The sequence below is a fragment of the Botryllus schlosseri genome, chromosome 12 (genome assembly GCF_051294905.1).
Source record: "Botryllus schlosseri isolate E-star chromosome 12, Bs_hap1, whole genome shotgun sequence".
NCBI lineage: Eukaryota > Metazoa > Chordata > Ascidiacea > Stolidobranchia > Styelidae > Botryllus > Botryllus schlosseri.
Window position 1 is genome coordinate 25,770,354 of NC_137247.1, and position 18,644 is coordinate 25,788,997.

General features: G+C 42.1%; 1 protein-coding gene and 1 long non-coding RNA gene across 3 annotated transcripts in view; one reads left to right on the top strand and one right to left on the bottom strand.

Annotated features, from left to right (window-relative positions):
* Positions 1 to 18,644, top strand: part of LOC145452817 (kynurenine--oxoglutarate transaminase 3-like) — a 151,520-nt gene that overhangs the window by 9,626 nt on the left and 123,250 nt on the right. The gene's annotated exons all lie outside the window — the stretch shown is intronic.
* Positions 15,078 to 15,385, bottom strand: LOC145452841 (uncharacterized). The gene is made up of 2 exons (XR_013919552.1): positions 15,319 to 15,385; positions 15,078 to 15,249 (listed from the first exon to the last, which is right to left on the bottom strand). It is a non-coding gene; the product is annotated as an uncharacterized LOC145452841 (long non-coding RNA).

The window sequence follows — 18,644 nt, forward strand, 5'->3', positions numbered from 1 at the left end:
CGGGAGGTCCTATAGAAATAAAAGGAGACATCGCACATAATAATAGGAGGATTGGGGGGAAACGTAGACGTAAACGATTCCTCTTCGGCCTACTGGCACTAATCTTTGCCGTCGTGTCAGTTGTCGCTGTTGTCGCAACTGTATCTTCCCAACTGCATAAAGAAACGGAGGACCTAAGTCATCAAATCAACGACAGAATGATCCAGGCTACGGAGAGATCAACCGAACTAGGGAAAAAGATAAACGAACTCTCCCAAATCCAAACAGCGCAACAACAAAAGCTGGACCGATTGGTTGAAAACATGGAGGTAAGAGCATCACTGACGGACAGACGACTGGTGTGGATGCAGAAAATGGTGGAGAAAAACCGACAAATGATATTGCGGCAGGCTACCATCACCCTCGCTCAGTTTCAAAGTTTCACAGAGGTGAGCGACGCTGAACTTGCCGTCGACCGCTTGGTCATGAAAGAATTGGCTAATTTGACCGGAAAGTCCATATTCGATTCGAGTAAGGTCTATCTTACACAGATTCGGAAAGGGACATTGCGGGTGCGGGAGCATGCTCAGCAGTTATCCGCCTATAAAGATACGTATGTAAATGAGACAAACGACATCAGTAGTAAACTCCGAGCCAACCGGCTTCGTCTGAACCAGGCTCAAGAAGAAGTGGATCTCAGTATACAGGTATGGAAGGAAGACCTGAACCGGAGTGTGTTCGTAAATATCTCCGACTGGCGCTACGAGAATGTGTCAGTAGCCCCCTTCGAGTTTGCTGGGGGGGAAGAATTTATGAAGAACTTTGGCAAAACGATAGAAGAGATGGCGAACGGTGCCGGAAGTCTGATAGAATCGGTCGGAAACGGTGCCGGTAACCTCCTACAAAAGGGACTTGGAGCAATCGGAGGTCTATTTGGAAGTGGACTGAGTGGCATTTTCTCGGGCCTCGGATCCATCCTCCTCCCCTTGGGACTTGTACTGGGTGCGGTGATTATCTTATTCTGTTGTGTCAGGTATCACAGCCTATGCTGTCCCAAGTTAAAATCTAGCGTACAGAGGCGGAACACTAACGCTCAACTTACAATGTACATAACGTCGACACCGTCTTACTCCAAAAAACGCAGGCCCATAGTGCGACGGTAACCGATCTCCGCCGAAACTCTCTTAACCATCATGATTAACTAAACACAACTATATGAATTACAGATTTTCACGTTAAATTAATATGCCAATAATTAACTACCTGTACAAATGGAAAGGACTACAAAGACTACTGTTGTCGACCCTGTGGGTTTATTTTGTGAAAGCCCAAACTGGCGAAAGCCTACTTCCTTTATCTGCTATGATCGTGGAGTCCAAGGACGACTTTAATATTACGGGATGGATACCTTTCGGCGCCCCACCAAAGCCGCTAAGGGTCCCCTTGTCACGGCTTTTTATGTTAGGGGAAGACTGGCCTCGAAGGGACATTCGACGTCACTATCAGATACAGGTTGACGACTCGGCGTTTGGTCCGTTGAAAGCTGCACCGCAAAGTTTATACGAATTACTGGCACCCATACCATCCATAGGATCCCAAAACGCCAGGTATTGGAATGAAACCTGGGCGTATGAACGGGAGTGTGTGTGTAGACGGACTGAGTCGTGGATATTGCCGGATCTGGACCCTACTGACTACTATTCCCAGAAAATAAAGTACCGACGCAACGGCAGACTGGGAGTGATACATCTTTGGAGGTACGTAGAAACTCGAATCTTGCATTCTCTACCCCTCGAGACATTACAACGACTAACCGTATATAAAACAATGATCATAAACTTGTTGGAACAATATGAAACGGTGGAAGCAAATTGTCGCTATCAGTTCGGGCGTCGTAGAGGATGGGATATTGGGCAGAATAGATTCAGCCATTGTGTTGCTCACAAAAAACGTCGAAGTAGGGTGATGTGCATAGAGTGCTACTTCATGGGGGAGCAACCGGTTGAGAATTTCTTGCCCCTAGATTTTGTAATACAGGAAGTCGATCCCGGTATTATTGGGAACCCGCCGGATAAGCGGAGAACCTTTTCTAGCAATCAATGGCCCGATAGAGTTCCTCTGCCAAAGATAAGCGAGAATCTGGTATGGCTACAAGCAAGGAACGATACATATACGGAACATTGGTATGTGATGTTCGACGGACGAAAAACCGATACGATATTCCTCCGCACGATGGCAAAACCCCAACCTTCAGGCATGACAATGTATGACCCTTACCCAGTTCTTTTGCATAATAGTTCGCGGTGCGAGCTAAAGGGAGAAAGGCAAGTTTGTTCGACGGCTGTTGGAGATCTCAAAACAGCCCTAATATTCAATAGAGTATTATACGACCCTTTCGAGGGGCGGGCCGTGTTTGCGGACCCCCGGCAAGGTACAATGCAAATTGCTGCCCCTGAAAACCGAACGTGGATGGAAATACATTTACCAATACTGGGTAACCAAACTTCCTGCTTGATTTCAAAAGGGTGGGAAACGTTTATACTATCCCCGTTTCGAGAGACACCCGATGGAAATGGACGGGGGGGTATCAAAAACTGGCTATCCAGTCTTGGGGTACAATACGTAGAAGAGATAAAGAAACACTTGTCACAACTGAAGGTTCGAATAAGGGGAGGCATAGAAACGCGGCGAGAAAGACCCGTCTCGCGGGGACAACTTGAGGAGTTATCCACGAGGTATAACCTTACCCTACGACCGACATTAGTAGAACAAGCAAAATTGTTGAATACGATACTTCTAAATTATATGGCCTCACAGAAGCTGATTCAGGCAGAAGTGGGGGACGATAAGTTATTCCAGGCTCAATGGATCTATCGGGGGACGTTTTGTGATGGTGCCCTGGTCTATACGCCATATGCCTATAGGAATAATGCGGGGAAGAAATTTACCGCTCAAACCGTGACGTTAACCGCAACTGATGACCGTGAAAACCATCGCGCTAGAACCACATGGACCACCGAAGTTCCGCAAACTACTTCAATGATGGTGGGCAGTACGACCATGAGAGCTTGGGAAAATGGACATGGCATAACACCAAGTGAGCAAGAGGAACTAGCAAGCAGTCTCCCGACGCCGCATCTGACTTGGGAAATGCTAACGACAGCCACTGAAGAAATGTCGTTGCCAAGGTCCCCGCCCGCGCACCAGGAAGTCATGAGACGGGGGAAGGAATTGGCGAGCCAAAACAAATCGGCGGAGGCGAAAGTTACCAGAAAAATGACACACGAGACCACCACGCAAACGAAAATAACCGACCAAAGGTTAGTAGAGACTAATTGGTCCGGTTTTGCAGGAACTACGGTTTCTTACCAGAGTTCCTCCGGTCGACATGTATACGGTAATACAACACCCGAGGCGAGTAGAACTGCCTATGTAACGACTAGCCCCCTCCCCAACATTACCGAAACGAGCGAGACTCCAAGGAATCAGGAGGACGCCGTCGTCCCTTTGGTGAACGTGGAACGACTGACAACAAAAGTACCAAAGAATACAGCACTGAGACACCTACCATCCCAAACGCTAGGATGGCGGATGCAAACGACGCTGGTGCAAGTCGGACGATCGCAATCGGTGGTTGAAAAAGAGGGGGAGTATAAAAGTGTTCAACTAACTGATGTGCCTCATGGGAAGCAACAGTTGCCAACTAGCGCGCGAAACCTACCCGAAGAAACGACGAAAATCAGTGGTGGGGTGTCCACAACAACGCGTGTGAACCCGGTTACCCCTACAGACGTTCTGCAGGACTCCAGAGGTGATGACGGGACCGACATCGGAACGGACTACCAAAACTCAGACCACAACCGAAAGGTAAGTACCGAAACAACTGTTTTGTATTTAACAGGAGACGACAAAGATGACTCGTCCCCGAGGAGGGTCGAACTAAGGAATACTACCTTGGAGTCAACGATGGCTGACGCATCACCGCTGCCTGGGCAGAACAACCAAAGGTTGGGAACACCCGCGCCTGAATATTCCCGATTATCAAGAACCACCGGGGGGGAGACAACCACAGATATTGTTGACTACAACTATACTCGATGGCTGCACGAACTGGTGATGACGGAAGGTGGATATAAGGTAAGAGAATTATCCTTGATCGATAGGATTATTATGGAAGGTGCGAAACTGATACCTATCGTGGAACCAGTGGTTGTAATAATGGTGGTAACAGGGTTGGTTGCTCTGTCGATAGCGTTATGGGTAGGTTGTATAAGGTGTCGTCGACGTAGAACCTTGAATCTTCTGAGAAACACGAGGAGACGTAACGGAACAAGTCAATGGATGGCGATAAGAGTAATACGGAACACAACGGAGAATGAATAAATCCGAAGGTAAGAATTGGTGTTTAAGATTTAGATGTAAATACGGGATCTTCATAGATTGTTATAGGGAAGTACTGAAGTGTAACGTTATCATTTTGGTAAATCGTTAAGAAAAATGGTGATAGGTATCGTGCGTACAAAACAAATCCTTTGGCGCATCGTTTGTGATGTCCCAAGCACTCCGTATTTCACGTAATGGGCGTGAGCAAAAAAAAAAAAAAAAAAAAAAAAAAAAAAAAAAAAAAAACTGTGAGTCATGGTAAGATAGGTATGTAACGAAGCATAAATCAATGGCAGTGCATCGTTTATAATAGGTATCAAGTGAATTATTTTACGTAATGGGAGTAAACGGAAAAAACTGAAACCTCGTAACTAGAAATATGCTGAGTCATGAAATGATAATTCGAGAGAATTATAAAAGAAAAAGGTTGACGTGTAAAAATACTTAGTCAATAAAGTGATCACCATGAACGGGTAATGTTGGTGTATAGTGCACTAGTTCCCAAAGTTCCACTACGTGGTCTCCGCATTAGACCAAGAAACAGCAAGTCGACTCGTCGATATTTTAGAGCAGCCTCCACAGGAGAACAAATACACAGCAATAAAAGAACGCCTTCTTGACACTTTCGACATTCCACGACAAGAGCGCGCAGCGAGGCTATTTAGCATCCCGCGTTCGAGCAATCGTAAGCCTTCCGCACTCATGGACGAGATGCTCTCTTTACTAGGTGATCATCAACCGTGTTTACTATTCGAACACCTCTTCTTGCATATGCACGGGGGTATTCGACTCGCACCCGTCGAGCAAAATATCACAAATCCTAGGGAGTTGGCCAAGCGAGCCGACTTGCTACGGCACGCAAGTAGCACACACGAAGAATATGCGATTGACATATCAAAAAAGCGCATAAAACAAGTTGATGCAGATAGCAGCAGTACTTATGCGGACATGCGGTACTATCACAAGACTTTCGGCGACAAAGCACGTAAATGCTCTCCTTGTTCACATCAGGGAAACACTATGGCCGGTTGCCCTTGATGGCTGGAGCAACCGGTCAACATTCTAGCCTTTTTTTTAGTGCACGATCTCGTCTCCCGGAAAAATTTCCTCATAGACACCGGCGCGGAAGTTAGTGCACTACCGCCTACGAACTACGAACGCCGATTCAACGAGAAACGCGCTCCGTTGCAAGCAGCTAATGGCAGCATAATAACCACATGCGGTCACAGAAACGTGACGCTCAACATCCCCGCGGGGACATTCACTTGGAAGTTTATCCTGGCCGACGTCTCTCGACCACTCATCGGAGCCGACTTCCTGCGCGCCCATCATTTGCTGATCGACATGCATAAGCAGCTTCTTATCAACCCAAATCAGCGCAAAACCTACCCAGTGAGCAGGTACGCTCAGCCTGCACCACAGCTGAACACGATAGCTTCTCCGTATGACAAGATCCTTGCCACGCACCCCCAACTGTCGGTGCCCAAGTTCTCTTCGTCGTCAACGAGACATGGAAGTAGAACACCACATAGTGACTTCAGGACAGCCAGTGCACGCACGGGCAAGACGTCTTCCACCAGACAGATTAGCTATTGCCAAAGCGGAGTTCCAACGAATGATAAGTTTGGGAATTGTCCGGAGATCATCCAGTCCTTGGTCGTCACCTTTACACATGGTTCCGAAGTCATCCGGGGGCTGGCGGCCCTGCGGGGACTATCGGCGTCTAAGCGTTGCAACAACACCAGACCGTTACTCCATTCCGCATTATTCACGACTTCACCGCTCGCTTAGCGGGGAGTCACATATTTTCGAAAGTGGTCCTCGTCAGAGGATACCACCAAGTCCCGGTAGCACCCGCCAACATTCACAAAACCGCGGTTATCACACCTTTTGGACTATTCGAGTTCCTTCGCATGCCATTTGGTCTAAAAAACGCTGCCCAGACGGGGTTGAAAGAAGCTGCTATGCGATATCTCCTGCGGACAACCTCGTCTCATGGTTCCCAAACCTTGGAGAAGGAAAGTTTTCGAAACAATCCACGGTTTGTCACACCCGTCCATTCGCATAACGAAAAAACTCGTTGTGAGCTCGAAATTCGTTTGGCACGGTATGCAGACAGAAGTGGGGTTGTGGGCCAAGCAATGCCTGGCGTGCCAGCGTTCAAAAATACATCAGCATGTCTCTTCGCCGGTTCAAGATTACCCAACACCCTCAGCGCGCTTCAGCCATATAAACATTGATCTGGTGGGCCCTTTGCCTCACTGCCAAGGCAAAACCTCGGCCTCCACAACGTTACCAGGCCTGAACTGCCCGCTTCTGGAGGGGGCTCTGTGGCGACACCACCACTGCGGTCATCGAAGCGCACCATGCTTTCTTTTATTTTCACGTCGCTTTATATATAAAGCCGTTGATTGTGCTTTTGATCAGTTCGCTCAAGTGCTGCTTACAATAAACTTGTTGCCCGCTTAAATATATATATTAGTTAAGGTGCTCCAGACGTCTGGAGTCAAGTATAGAAAGTTTACCACCACATTCGGAAATGCTCTTGGCAATTTATCTTATTGATCTCTCCTTTGCTTCCCGTGTCTTTATTGCTTCCCGTGTCTTGATTCCCACTTTCCGACAGATTTCACGCAAGTCACCAAGTGTATTCCGAACATGCAAATGAAGTGTATCATGCAATTGCTACTAGAATTTTCGATCATGCCGAAGGACTCTTCAAAGTATCTTTTCCAGTGAAGTTTGAGCTGCATTCAGTTCATACTTTTCCAAGGGTCTTTTATTTATTATGAGTGCCTTTCCGGTGTTCGGTATTCAAGAGAGAATTTGATGACCTGCAGCTTTTTGCCATTCAAGGTGCGACACTGTCATGGCTTATTTTCACTTTCCACGGATTGCCGGGCGTTCCTATGAAACAATGCAGTTACCACTGTTGTTGAATGATATATCTGAACTGAATAGTAGGGGTGTTCAAGAACTTTTTTCTTTCAAATTTCATCGGCTTGGTTGTAAAATCGTAAGGTTACCTAAAAAAAAAACGTTGCTCACCAAATTTGACTCAATTCCAGCCAGTAGAAGCCGAGGTCAGGGAAATTGAAATTTCGGCCACTTTTGAAGTAATAAGTTTACGGTGACTAATTTCGTCACACCTACATGACCAAAAATCGTGTTCCAGGTATGCCCGAAGAGCCGGGGATGTCTTTTCCACTTGTTTTTATCTTGACAAGGGCCTATGGACTATGGATGAAGACATCGCCAGTAAACGAAAAATATATATGACGTGGATTAGCTGCAAAATTAGTCCACTTCATATAAATAGACATGTTACGATGGTGAGATTAAAATAAGACACGTTAAACGACGGTGAGATTAAAATAAAAATAGAGTACTTTACACACTGAAATTACCAACCGAAAAAGGGAAATGAACCAATAATAAGCACGTAAAATACGGGTAAATGACAATACCACCCACAGATGGCAAGACCATCTCAGCTCGTTCATTGGACCATGAATATGATGCAGATGGGCAATATGTAGTATGCAGATGGGCAATATGTAGTAAAGAACAACGCATGTTAGCAAAAAAGACACATTTGTGATGTCGTAATCAACCCTTACCGTTGTCACAGAGTGCAATGATATTGTTTGGCACTAATCTTTAATGTCACGTAGAAAATTTTCTTCCTGTAGTATTATCACTAAGCTTCTAGCTGTCTACTTAGACAGATACTTTTACAAGTCCGATTCGAAGTGTATTCTCCCAGACCACATGCTTGTCTGTCATCAAAACAATCCGGACCCCATCGCATGATCAATCAAGCATATCATAACACCACATCTCCCTTTTTTAGGGGAAGAGACATCAACACTACTTACATTATATACAAGTCACGATACAGCAGCGATAACAATATATACAAGGTGACGCAGCGATAACAATATATACCAGTTGACACTACCCCTGCAAGGTTAGCAAGAGCAGGGCATTTGCACTTAACAGACAGAGTCACCAGGGAGGTAGACTACTCCCAAGGTGTACAACAGGTTAGGGGATTATTCAGCCCCTGATCTTGAAACCTGTGTGTGATCAATATTGCTCAATAAATCGTTGTGGCGGATTTCTAATTCTCGAGGATCGTCTCGCGGGATTCCCTCCGGTAGGTTCAGTTGAACCGTTGGCTTCTTGATGGTGTCCTGGTTTCTTCGACGCTACAAGACAATATTCAACCGGTTTATTCTGATGCGGAACAGATGGTTTGGGTTCCTCCGGAGGGTTGTACTTCCGTAAGTGTTTTCGGTTACGCCTCATTAGTCATTAGTCATTAGTCATTTCGATGGCGTGGGTTCGAATCCCACCGCTGCCACCATGTAGTATTATCACTAAGCTTCTAGCTGTCTACTTAGACAGATACTTTTACAAGTCCGATTCGAAGTGTATTCTCCCAGACCACATGCTTGTCTGTCATCAAAACAATCCGGACCCCATCGCATGATCAATCAAGCATATCATAACACCACACTTCCTAGTTCATTTCGGAATATATTACCAGAGAGAGAGATTTATTTCGTTTACCGATGACGCCAAAATAAATAGAACTCATATAAATATGCAATATTCAACAAAAACACAAATAGTGGTTTATCGGTATTGACTGGTACCGGCGATATGATCATGACGATCTTCGTGTCAGCCGGAACCAGGGTAAAATGGTTATTTAAATGAGATAACCTCATAACGTAATAGCTTACCCTCATACCAGGGTAAGCTAATACGGAATGTATCTTACAAATAGCAATAGCAGCAATAACAAAGAATATATGAAACACATAGTTGCAGACAGTAACAATCAATGTGCAAAAAAGAACAAGTAGGTCAAGGATTTATAACTGATAATGGACAGTGGACAAGCATTGACTAGTATTTGCTCAGAAGAGAGTCCAACATCCGTCTTGAAGGAATTATAGTTGGGTTTTTTTAGTTGTGGCGGAATCTGCTTGTTCCATACATCAATCCCTGCTCGTTTAAATGGAGGGAAACCTCTATCAGAGTGGGACATGAATAAGTTGGCCCTTGCGGCAGGCCATCTCTACAGTATTGAAAATAGTTCTGTAGAGATACGGGGACTTGCAGCTGGTTTATAAGGGGACTTGCAGCTGGTTAATTTTATACATTACTTTGTCTAGTTCAAAGATATAGATATCACTAATTTTAGTTCAAAGATATAGATATCACTAATTTTAAGAATACGCAACTTTTTGTAGTACGGATGTAGTCGACTATAGAGTGGTATTCGAGCAATAGCTCTTAATGCTTTGTTCTGAACGACCTGAAGCTGGTTCAATAGGGTTTTGGTAGCAGCAGTGGTGGCCCTAGGATTGGGGGGGGGGGCTGGGCGAAACTTCCAGGGGGCCCCCATATATATATAAACGCAGCTTCTGGGGGCTCCGCCCCCCAGACCCCATTCCCTCTACATACAACTATTATATATTGCATGTCTATGTGATACTATACGGAATGTCGATGCTGTATGTAACTATTTATTATAAAATCAATCACAATGTACACTACCAACTGTGTCATTCAAGTTCAAGATGAGATTTTCATGCGTGAAAGTAATCACAAATACAGTGGCAATGGAAACTAAAAAAAAAAAAGTTCATACATTTTCAAGGAAACGATGGCAGGATTCCAATGACTCGAATCGTGATATTTAGGTGACTCGACTAAGCTCAGATCAAAATATAAAAGCAGAATTGATATTTGACTCGGTTACAACCCTGAATGAGGACCAAGAGCTAATCAATCACTAAGGTAACCAAACAATGAAGTTTATAGAACACATCCATAGAATTGAAACTTCCAATGAATGAAGAAACTACTATGACCGGACAATTGAATTGATGCATTTAGTTCTTCAAAAAAGTAGAAATCAAAATGATGATAGCAAATATGACACTAAAAGTAAAAAAGAACAACTAAATGGAAACGCTAAAAGTTATGACACTAAAAGTAAAAAAGAACAACTAAATGGAAACGCTAAAAGTAAAAAAGAACAACTAAATGGAAACTATCATATGGGTACAAAATGATATTGGCTTGGTGTAAACTTACCGAAGCAGTCGAGACATCATGATTCATGAATACTCAGAAGGGCAATGACTTCCCTTCTTTGACAAGATGACTCGACCAAGAGGAGTTTACGATCATCAAGAATTATTACCGGATCACTCAAGGATTAACTCATGGACTATATTTGTGCAGTGAAAGCTAACAGCTAACATAGCAAAAATACCTACAGAAAAGAACAAATACAGGTATATTACAAATCACCACTTGTCCCAGAAGTTACCTAACCAAGACAGCTGCATGTTTATGGTAAATATTACAATGAATCTTTGCAATGGTACCGGTCATAAAACAGCTTAACCAGAAAACCTCGTCTAAACGCCTAAGGATAGAATAGAATAAGCTCTTGAACCTGACGATAAAATGAGGTAAGGGGTCAAAACTAGGTTCATAATAATTTTCAAAATCAAGTGATACACAGCGTCAAATTCAAATATTGTTGGCGCAACACTGTCCACACGAAAATTTCGAACGCTAGTTTTAAGAGGAACTAAACATCCAAATCGCCTACTTCTGCCTACAACATACATTGCTGTCACAAGTCTAAAACTAATTTTTCAGCATTTTTATGAATAGCTATTATATGATGACTAGTCATGAAAATTTTCAAGTTGACGGAAATGAGAGGGATACTCTAATGATTTTCATTAGAAATGACTTTTTAAACTTGAGTGCCGTACACAAAAAAGCTAAATTGTAACTTTAATGATATATTAGATCAACTTCTACAAGAAAGCTCATGTACGGTCCTACCAAAAATCCTATCAATTTTACGATTGAATGAGCCGGAAAAGCTTGTTTTCTATCATGCGCTGGGTTGAAAAGCTGGATATTGAATTCAAAAACTTGAAATTGTGATGTAGGCCTAGGCCACTCGGATGTATATCAAAATCACTTGATCCAAATTTCTGTCAAATCTAAAAACTGATATAAACCATTAAATTGTTTTAGGGCTACTGACATGGAGTTAGCCTATTATTGAAAATGAATGAGATCAGCCTATTACTGAAAATATATACTTCCTGTATACACTGTAGTAGTTTCTTGTGAATGTTATTGTAATTTTATAGCACTAATTTTATAGCACTGAGAAAAAGGTGTTGAATATTATTCAAAAATATACTGGAAGTGATAATCATTCACGACGAAATTTTACGTTAGCGGATGCGATCGCGTCTCTCACACAAATACCCAATTTGATGATCGACAACCGTTCACGGTACCATATTTTACATGGGTACATATATTTTCACGGTTATTCGCAAAACAATAACTATAAATTTCATAAATGTAGCAGGGGCCCCCCTCATAAAACAGAAGGAAGCTCTCATAACGTGTGCAGAAATTTAATTACCGACAACTGTTTACAGTACCATATTCTACATGGGTAGGCCTGCATGCATTTTCACGGTTATTCGCAAAATGATAACCAAAAATTGCGTAAATGTATGGGCCCCTTCATAAATTGAAGTAATCTCGCACAACGCGTGCAGAATTTAATGATCAACAACAGTTTACTGTACCATATTCTACATGTGTATATATATTTTCACGGTCATTCGCAAAATGATAACCAAGAATTGAGTAAATGTAGGAGGGCCCCACCCCATGAAACCTAAGTAAGCTCGTACAAAGCGTGCAGGATTTAATGATCGACAACTGTTTACGGGACCATATTCTACATGGCTGCATGGATTTTCACGGTTATTCGAAAAATGAGAATTATGATTCACGCCTTTTTACGGTACTGTACCGTATTCTTCATGGATACAAGGATTTCCACGGTTATTTAGAAAATGGTAATAGTTGGAAAAAAGCGCATAAACCGGATAAATAGTTGGTAAACGGCGCGTAAACCGGAGAAATAGTTGGAAAAAAGCGCGTAATCCGAGGAGGGGGTCCCCTCCGACCGCCCACCTCAAAAGCCACCACTGGGTAGCAGATCCCAAACCAGTCTTCACTCAGAAAAGAAAAACAAGAAAGAAGTCGATGAATTCGAGTATCAACAGGTCAGACATACAGAAATGAACTTCGTGCCTTGGAGAGGGAGGGCTCAATCCGTGCCTTGGAGAGGGCTCAATCAACAAAACCAGTCCATCCAGTCAAGCAAGTTGAGAAAAATCGTTGCGCTAGTATTACTGCAGTTAGTGCATGTGTAAGTTCAGAAAACAATTGTGGTGCATGTGGTGGTAATTTTTATGATGAGGAGAATGACGGTTGGATTCAATGTGAAATTTGTGATGCATGGTAACATGATATATGTGCTGGTGTCTGAGAGAGGTGTAGTAACATTTATCTGTGACAATTGTATATAAGCAACAAGCCAGCCTACTTCTATAATTAAAATCTTTGACGTCAAACTTTGTAATGCGATTTCTACAAATATTTCAGATTACGAATATCCTATTTATATTAGAATTTTATATAGGTGTCTTATCTCTACTACTCAGGCTTGGTCCTTGGAATATATTTAAATCTGAAAGTTTCGACTTGCTTATAACATGCAATTTCCATTGTTTGACTGATTCTTCAATAGAGAGAGAGAGAGAGAGAAAGAATCTTTATTCGTATACATTACATATCAACATAACACTACAAAAATGTAACAGTGAAATGCGACACGCAAGGTAGACGGGAGGCTCGATATGACATAGTCTTCAGAGCCGAGCCACCCGAGACAGGAGCAATTTTCACAGTCGATAACTAATGAAAAAGAAGAAAATTAAAATAAACTAACGAACGAAAGGAAAAATAAGACACAGTATCATGGACCAATTTGAAATACAACACAAGAGATGGAGATGGAGACAGGAGATGGAGTAATGTGGACACGCGGATTATTTTCCACTCAGGGTGGGCTGATAGTTATGAAGGCCGTGCCAGTTATCAGTCGCAAAGTATTCACCAGATAAATACATATTGCACTTTTTTAGTACTTCTCTTTACCAAATAATGTTATGCCGCTCACCGCTGTCACATCCGATTACCTGCGGAAACTTTCAACATATTATACTTTACTTTTTTTGAACCAGTCGAGTACTTTTCAGATGCGGTCCTTTGTAACTTCCACTTGAACCAGTCCATTTTTTACTTCCACTTGAACCAGTTTTGACATGTCAATAAAATTTGCCCTGGCAACTATGAGACGCTGTGTAATCAAAAAATTATCAGAACAAGAACTCGCAGAAATCGAGAGCGAAGTTTGTAACAAAAGCAATTAACTTCAATACGACCAAGATGACCTGTATCCGCAACAACCACTTGACGATCTGAATATCGCAGAGGTAGAAAACACCATCGGGCACCCGAATGAACTACATCACCTAACGATGATGACATGGACACGGAATATTATCGACCGAATGAACTCCACATTGGATATAAATGACAGAGTGAATTTACCTGACCTACAAACTACAAAGAGAATTTACCTGACCTACAAACTACAAAGAAACTGAAAACTGATATTGCAGTAGCGAACAAAATTTTGACAGAAGCCATACTACCTGCAATTCGAAATGACAAGGCAAACAAGGAGAAAGACCACAATCTCCCTTGACAAATAATCAACAACTACAATTACAGCACCGCGGCAGCTATCTCAGAAAGGCACTGCAAAATACCAAGACCTGTCAACAAAAAAAGGGGAATCCATACGCCAGCTTGGCAACTTGAAAACAAGATTGCAAAACTAAGGTGTGATGTTGCGATACTCTCAGAACTAAAAGGAAATGTTTCCCGCAAAGTAATAAAGTAAAAAGAATAGAACTGGAGCACCAAACCAAACTACAGAAAAAGTGACAATGTTGCAAGAAGAATTGAAAATAAGAATATGCGCCAAAGCATAACGATTGAGACGATATAAAAAACGAGAAACACAATATCGCCAAAACTTGTTATTTGCTCGCAAACCTGGCCATTTTTTCCGAATGATGAAACAAAAGTCAAATCACAAAATTACCAGCAGCAAAATACCAAGCCACTGCAGAAGTGGAATTTTGGAAGACCAAAAAATTGCACAACTCAAATGCAAGACCTCCACACCGACCACCTACAAACACCAGAACAACAATGGTCAGAAACCACAAAACAAGAAATCAAGGAGGCCCTAAAAAGTTCACTGAACTGGAAAGCAGGTGGTCCTGACCAGATCAAAAACTTTTGGCTAAAAACACTAACTGCAACACATAATTACCTAGCGCCGACCTACAACGAGCTTTCATCCTCAACCAACTCGCGTGAGATCCCAGCCTGGTTCACACAGCGGATCACCTATCTTATTCCAAAAAAAATGAAAACACCAGGGACCCCAAGAACTACAGGCCGATAACATGCCTGACAATCATGTACAAAACACTGACAAAAATCCTGGCAAAACGAAGCTATTAACACCTAGAAAACCTTCTTCCGTCTGAGCATAAAGGATGCAAGGATGGCGCCCTTGGCTGTAAGGACCACCTGCTCCTTGACAAAAGAATTCTTGAAAACTGCAAGAGGAGACACACTAACCTCAGCATGGCATGGATAGACTACAAAAAGCTTTCTATTCACTCCCTCGCACATGGATACTGAAAACAATGCGTATGTACAAAATGAATCCGATCATCATCAGATTTACTGAAAATTCTATGAAAAATTGGCATACATGACCAAGGTGAAACAGAAACCTGTACAATTCAGATATGCAATGGTATCTTCCAAGGCGACTCATTCTCACCACTTCTATTCTGCCTCAGCTTAGCTCCACTCAGTGAGTTGCTGAGAAAAAATGAAACAGGATACGTGGTGAAAAAAGCAGCAAATTCTGAGGGTCGAAAGATTCATCACCTTTTGTTCATGGATGATCTGAAACTGTATGCGAAATCCGATACGGACCTGAATAACCAAATGAAAAATGTGGGGATGCAAAATAAACATTGTACCGATAGTCATTGGCGCTACAGGGGTCGTGAGCAAAAAACTCCTGAGACATATTCCTGGTAACGTTCGATTCGACATGATCCAAAAGATGACATTATTGGGCACTGTGCACATTCTTCGGAAGGCCTTGCTTGAATGCACCACTGGACTAAAATTACACTTGTGAATCACAGCATAATTTCTGTAATTTCGATTCTTCATCGTCAATCATCTCTACCTCTGCACTGTAACCCTTGCCAATTCCTCATCTGCTGCAATTCTGTAATCCGACTTATCCGTGTATTGCATAGGAACAACAATTTGAATGTATTACTGAAATTTTAAAAATTTACTCCAATCCCGCCATTTTCCTTTGGGGGCAGGTTGCTCCCCGGCTTATGTGTGTGTCTACCAGTTTTACTGTGAATAAAGAATATAATAATAAGGAGTAAAAGGTTTCACAGAAATGTCCTCAGTTTTGTCTTGCGTTTTCGGCCGGCATGACCTGACTTTTTCCCCGCGTTTTTTCGGGCACTGTTACCAGCAACTTTCCATCAGATGATGTCTGACATTTCTTATGACGCATGATGGGCTCTCATAGGAATCTATCAAATATCAATCTTTTTTCTTTTTCTGATTTAGTATCCCATTCATACAAACCCATCTGATACTTTGAAAACTACCCCTTAAGCCGATACAATCCAGCTTTATAAAATTATCGTCGAAGGTCTAAGAACATGCTTGTCACTAAATCGCACAATACTAGGATCAAGTCCGACACTTTTGAATGTTTTTTCCACTGAGTTTCAACTTTAATCATAAAATTTGCAGTTTCCACATTAATTTGCAGTTTCCACATAATTTGTGGTGAAAAATCTCTCTGCAGCAGCATTGCGGGAGCGCAGTGTCTTGTTTTGTGCCCAGACTTTACAGCGAGCCTTCTCTCGTGACGAGAACGTGGCAAGGCACGATGACTTCAATAGACTCGTTACGCTCTTAATGGACGATTTTCATTTTTGCTAACGAGCGCCACCACTATAGTCAAGGGATGGCGGTCGGAGAATCTTGCTTCGTGCGCGCAGATGGCAGTTTTGGAGTTGGTTTCGCTATTTATCTTCGTGGGTTGTCGATATGATGCAGTTCAGGGTATCGATGCTAAATTAAGATAAATAGCATGCTTGTTATTAGCATGGAATCTTTTTTTAGCGAAAAACAGCCGTTTTACGAAGTTTTTCGGTACTGGTTTGTGACAACTCACCTGAAGACAAGAGCGTCATGGCATATCAGCTTGACTTCTAAGATTTAATGTATGTGTAAAATGGCTGGTCATAACGGATATATTTACGTAATTTATATTAGTGATTTTATTCCTGTAATACAGTTTTATGTTTAATATGGACAGGTTGATTTCTTGCAAAGAACTTTTACGATAAACAATCTATTACTATACGTTATTGCCTGTGAGATAACAGACATGAATGCAGATGCGGGATCGTGGACTGTGACAGGATCACATTATCATTGTTGTATTCCAAAATGCAACAATGACTCGAGAAAGACCATTAATTTATCTTTTCATAGGTTTCCCGTGAAAGAAGAAATTAGGAAGAAATGGATACAAAGAATTAGACGTGAAATCGGGCCGAATTTCAAAGTGAGTAAATAACCTGAATTGTTTCAATCCGATTATACTCTCTCCTGTTCTATCGTGATAATGTTGCTATTGACTTTTCTGTAGATAAACGTGTTTGTGGGCAGCATTTTAATGACGAGGATTATAGACTAAAGTCTGGAGGACGTCACTATTTGAAGATCGGAGCTGTTCCTGGGATATTCAAGTGGACGAAGTCAACACCACCATCAAGAAGGGTGTTGCACAGGCATCAGATGTGAGGTCAATGTATACTGACATGATATTGTGCTACAAATTACTTTCATTTCTTAACAAAGACCGGTACACAGTAGATAGGTCTTTTATGTGTGAGAGATTCCAATATTATTCAAAACTATTTCACGAACTCGGCACATATATCAATGGGGTGGAAGGGAGAGTAACCTATCACTACATAATACTGCCTTGCTAGCAATATGTAGAGTTTAGTGCAGCCAAAAATATTACTTGCACAACTCATTATCAGAAAAAAGATGCAATGTGTGCTTGGCCATTCTGGAATCGCGTGAAAGTATTTCTGGTTATTATGATAAGTGCAGCAAAATCCCGAGCTCAATAACTGCCATTTTTAGTTGATCGTATAGATACCGTAACTATGAATGTTTTCATTTCTGTCACATGCATGTTATTAATGCATCTAAATGTATTTGTAGTGGACATCACACTCCAGAAGAAATTCCTGGTCCAAGTACCGTCGACCATCAGATTCCATATCTACAACAGCCATTGCCGGATCACACGTACTGTGAAGAAGATTTGCCCCTCTTCGAAAAGTTGTCCAAAGCAAAGGAAAGAATTGTGGATTTAAGTGAAGAACTGGAAAAGCTAAGTTTGTGCACATTTGGTATTGAACGATTCAAGGCATCCGATGATATGTTTCGTTATTATTCTGGATTTTCAAGTTATAGTGTGTTTTTGAAGTTTTTTGACATAATCTCATCAACTTTGGTCAGCTGTTAAAGATGATGTCAGAAGTGGTAAGCTGATGAATTTCAATGCAAAGGCTAATTCAAGAACTCTGCCATTGCAAGACGAACTGTTTTTATTTCTTTGTCGGATTCGCCAAGGCTTTGGAGTGAAAGACCTTGGTGTTCGATTCAACTTGTCCACTGCATCTGTTAGCAGGTTATCGATAACTTGGGCAAATTTTTTATATTTTACTCTTGGCAGCTTGCCGATTTGGGCGAGTAGAGAGAAAATTAGTGAACATATGCCCCAGTCCTTCAGATTCGGAAATTATGGTAGCACACGTGTTATAATAGACTGCTGTGAAGTACGAGTGCAGGTACCATCATCCTTGCTTCTTCAGAGTGAACTTTTTTCGTACTATAAGAACTATGTAACTTGTAAATGCTTGATTGGTATTGCGCCACATGGCCCTGTCATTTTTGTTAGTTCGCTTTATTCTGGAAGCATTTCAGACAAGGAGATATGTAAACGGTCTGGCCTATTTGATCTACTTGAACCCGGTGATTCGGTGATGGCTGACAAAGGATTTAATATTGAAAAACTTTTGCAGGACCGAAACATTGGATTGAACATGCCACCTATAAATACCGAAGGACGGTTTTCAGAAGGACAG